Genomic DNA, 5,359 nt, shown 5'->3' with positions numbered 1-5,359 from the left:
CAGCAGCCATCAGGAGCAAGGGTGAAGTGTCTTGCCCAAGGACACAACGGACGTGACTAGGATGGTAGAAGGTGGGGATTGAACCCCAGTAACCAGCAACCCTCCGATTGCTGGCACGGCCACTCTACCAACTTCGCCACGCCGTAAAAAAAAAAAGTATCAATAATGTATTTTGAGTATGGAGTTGAGTATCAATTTGAGAATCGAGTGGTTCAAAATCTTTTTTCTTACTGAAGTGGAATATTTTTTGCAGCCTGAAAAGTACCCATCTGGTGATTAGATGGAAGCAGATAAAGGTAAAAACCCAGTGCACTACCTGATTTAGTTCTGTTCATAACAGTGCTCATATGTATTGTTCTTGTTTTAAACTTTTGGAAATAAAGATACATTTAAAATAACCAAATGTGCGACCCCGAAAGGGACAAGCGGTAGAAAATGGATGGATGGATGGATAAATCAACTAAAACTAAAGCAGTAACTAACCTAATTACTAAAATAAATCTTTGTGTACATACAATATTTATTAACTTAATGTTTCCTCTATTTGAATTGCAATGCAGTTGTCTTGTTGAATGCATTTAGGTTAAAAATGTAATTTAAGTACTTTATTTAATATGGTTTTGAAAGATGGGAATTTTACATATTCAATTATACTTAATATTTGCCACTGTCTATATATATATATGTCTATATACTGTATATATATATATATATAGATAGATATATATATATATATATATATATATATATATATATATATATATAGAGATATATATATATATATATCTATATATATATATAGATATATATATATGCAAAATACGATAAGTGTATCGCAACTGGCTCACCTTTACAGGTACTCGCCCCTGCACCATCTGTGAGCCTGTGGCCTCGCTCTCTTCATCTCTCCTTCCATCAAGGCACCGGCGGGACTCTGCATGGCAGGGACGTCCTCCTCCCTGAGCCAAAACTAAGCTTGACCGCATACCTCAACTGGACATGAGTTGGTTGGCATCAGCAGATTCTCAAATGGGCACCCCCCGTCATCAACGTTTCGTCGAATTAAGCCCATGACGCTTCGGAGGGGCTCGACGGCAGATCCAGCGTCCTGGATCTACCCCCGCTGAATGCCACCCAACTCTATGTCCCTAGTCCTTCAGTAGGTCGGCTCTGCCACCGCACCTTTCTTTGTAACCAAATCCAGCGTGATGCTTCCTCTGCCCTTTTAGTGGTGTTGGCTACCAGCCGCTTCCTAGCCAGCCCCTCGATCCCTAGCAGTCCGAGTGCTCTCCAGAGCGACCGCCCCGCAAAGCCTCTACAGCCCACCTCCACCGGTAGGTTCCAGGCCTTCCATCCATTGTGCTGGCTCTCGAGGATGAGGGTTTGGTACTTCTTGAGCTTGCGTTCGTACGCCTCCTCCATCCTCTCTTCCCAAGGTACTGTCAGCTCGATAAGCACCACCTGTTTGGTTCCTCTAGACCACAGAACAATATCAGGTCTCAGGGTAGTGTGGGCTATCTCCTCTGGGAATTTGAGCTGCTTCTTCAGGTCGGCCCGCATCTCCCAGTCGTTTGCTGTGGCCAGGACTCCTTTGTTCCTCCCTCCTGCTGCTGCGCTTTCACCTGCCCTGATGAAGTGGATGAAGCGAGGCCCATTAGAGAGCTGCCTTGTCCTCTTCCTGGCCTGCTCAACACCTTCTGCCAGCTGAGCAAGGATCTGGTCATGACGCCACCGGAACTTGCCATCTGCTAAGCTTGAGTGACAAGAGGAGAGGACATGCTCCAGGTTAGCTATCTTCCCGCAGAGTGTGCAGCTGGGGCTCTCTACCATTCCCCAAGTATGGAGGTTTGATGGGGTGGGCAGGACATCATATGTAGAACACAGCAGGAACTTGATCCGGTGGCCTTCCATGCTCCAGATGTCCTGCCAGGTTAGAGATCTGTCTTTTACACTCTCCCATCTAGTCCAGCTGCCCTGTTTTTTCATGGCTACTGCCTTGACATACCGGCTTTTCTCCTCAGCCTTTCGGACCTCCCTCTGCACCAAGCCTCGCCGCTCCTTTGGGTCAGCTTTGTTCCATCTTGTTCTGGATGAGCAACCCAGACCAAGTCTTCCCTGGGCTACTGATCCCACAATGTCCGCGTGATGCAGTCGATCCTCCGCCTCCCTCAGTGCTTTGCTGGCTAACCACTTTCTGCCTGACCTGACGACAATGCCTGCCTGCCGTACTCGCTCGTCTTTGCTGTCTCGTAGCATCATGGCCTGGCGTGTTTTTGTCACCTTGTACTCCTCCACCACTGACGTTATTGGCAGCTGTAGCTTGCTTCCTGTGCTGTACAGTCCAATGGAACAGAAGCTTCTTGGGAAAATTTAACCATTTAGGTTAAAAATGTAAATTAAGTACTTTATTTAATATGGTTTTGAAAGATGGGAATTTTACTTAATATTTGCCACTGTCTATATATATATATATATATATATATATATATATATATATATATATATATATATATATATATATATATATATATATATATATATATATATATATATAAACTAGGAATGAACACAGGTGGAGTTATGTACTTAACAAAAAAAAGTGAAATTACTGAAAACATGTTTTATATTTTAGTTTCTTCAAAATAGCCACCCTTTGCTCTGATTACTGCTTTGCACTCTCTTGGCATTCTCTCAATGAGCTTCAAGCACACCTGTGAAGTGAAAACCATATCTTGAAGCTAATCAAGAGAATGCCAAGAGTGTGCGAAAAAGTAATCAGAGCAATCAATCAATCAATCAATCAATCAAAGTGTACTTATCTAGCCCGAAATCACGAGTGTCTCTAAGGGCTGCACAAGCCACAACGACATCCTCGGCTCAGATCCCAAGGGTGGCTATTTTGAAGAAACTAGAATCTCATCTCACATCACATGGACAAAGATAAGACCTTCTGGAGGAAAGTTCTGTGGTCAGATGAAACAAAAACTCAGCTGTTTGGCCACAATACCCAGCAATATGTTTGGAGTATAAGAAGTTGAGGCCTTGAATCCAAGGAACACCATCCCTACCGTCAAGCATGGTGGTGGTAGTATTATGCGCTGGGCCTGTTTTGCTGCCAATGGAACTGGTGCTTTACAGAGAGTAAATGGGACAATGAAAAAGGAGGATTACCTCCAAATTCTTCAGGACAACCTAAAATCATCAGCCCGGAGGTTGGGTCTTGGGCGCAGTTGGGTGTTCCAACAGGACAATGACCCCAAACACACGTCAAAAGTGGTAAAGGAATGGCTAAATCAGGCTAGAATTAAGGTTTTAGAATGGCCTTTCCAAAGTCCTGACTTAAACGTGTGGACAATGCTGAAGAAACAAGTCCATGACAGAAACCCAACAAATTTAGCTGAACTGCATTAATGTTGTCAAGAAGAGTGATCAAAAATTCAACCAAAAACTTGCCATAAGCTTGTGGATGGCTACCAAAAGCGCCTTATTGCAGTGAAACTTGCCAAGGGACATGTAACCAAATATTAACATTGCTGTATGTATACTTTTGACCCAGCAGATTTGGTCACATTTTCAGTAGACCCATAATAAATTCATCAAAGAACCAAACTTCATGAATGTTTTTTGTGACAAACAAGTATGTGCTCCAATCACTCTATCACAAAAAAACAAGAGTTTTTTGATTGAGATTGATTGAGACTTTTATTAGTAGATTGCACAGTGCAGTACATATTCCGTACAATTGAACACTAAATGGTAACACCCGAATAAGTTTTTCAACTTGTTTAAGTCGGGGTCCACGTTAATCAATTCATGGTAAAGTTGTAGAAATTATTGGAAAAATCAAGACGGCCATGACATTATGTTCTTTGCAAGTGTATGTCAACTTTTGACCAAGACTGTATATACAGTATATATATATATATATATATATATATATATATATATATATATATATATATATATATATATATATATATATATATATATATATATGTGTATATGTATATGTATATATATATATATATATGTATATATATGTATATATATATATATATATATATATATACATATGTATATGTATATGTATATATATATATATATATATATATATATATATATATATATATGTATATATATATATATATATATATGTATATATATATATATATATATATATATATATATATATATATATATATATATATATATATATATATATATATATATATATATATATATATATATATATATATATATATATATATATATATATATATATATATATATATTTTATAAAAAAAAAATTATGCTAAAGTAAAACTATGGACTTTAAGTGCCTTGATAATATTTATAGAGCAGGGGTCGGCAACCCAAAATGTTGAAAGAGCCATATTGGACCAAAAATACAAAAAAATAATCTGTCTGGAGCCGCAAAAAATTTAAAGACTTATATAAGTGTTATAATGATGGCAACACATGATGTAAATATGCCTGATTAGCATTCTTTAACAAGACAACAATATCAACAAAGCTCACCTTTGTGTAATCACGCACAAAGTAAAACGTTTGGTGGACAAAATGAAACAAAGGAGTGGCATAAAACATCTTTCTGTGGCAGCGTCGGAGAAAGTTGTACATGTAAATAAACTGTTGAGTCACAGTCCACACAACGGTGAGTTCAAGCGCCGCGGAAATTATTAGGACAAAACAGCGCTCGCCAAATACTCTCATCAGCGAAGCATAAACACAAACATATTAACATACTTGCCAACCCTCCCGGTTTTACCGGGAGACTCGAGGTATTCAAGGCCTCTCCCGATAACCTCCCGGCAGAAATTTTCTCCCGACAAACTCCCGGTATTCAGCTGGAGCTGGAGGCCACGCCCCCTCCAGCTCAATGCGGACCTGAGTGGGGACAGCCTGTTCTCACGTCCGCTTTCCCACAATATAAACAGCTTGCCTGCCCAATGACGTCATAACATCTACGGCTTTTAGAGAGTAGAGTGCACAACTGTGCACACAACAAAGAGACGAAGCAGAAGAACGAGGAAGTTACAGACATGGCGACGCCGTCGACGAGCAAGATGAAGAAATACGCTTGCAAGTTCCAAAACGAATGGAAACAATAATTTCAGTTCATCCAGTACAGTTTGAAGGGGAAAAGGTATGTTGCCTGTAAATTTTGTAGAACATACTTCTCCATTGAACACGGTGGCCGAAATGATATACTCATTCATGAACGGAGAAGTTAAACAGGACAATACTGCCATCTACTGGATAGCATCCGAGACACTGAAATTCAAGTATTTATTTTATTTATATGTATAATAAAATAAATATATATATATAAATATAT

The sequence above is a fragment of the Entelurus aequoreus genome, linkage group LG21 (genome assembly GCF_033978785.1).
Source record: "Entelurus aequoreus isolate RoL-2023_Sb linkage group LG21, RoL_Eaeq_v1.1, whole genome shotgun sequence".
In the NCBI taxonomy this organism is placed as follows: domain Eukaryota; kingdom Metazoa; phylum Chordata; class Actinopteri; order Syngnathiformes; family Syngnathidae; genus Entelurus; species Entelurus aequoreus.
The sequence above is the reverse complement of the archived record's forward strand: the minus strand, read 5'-3'. Positions refer to the sequence as shown.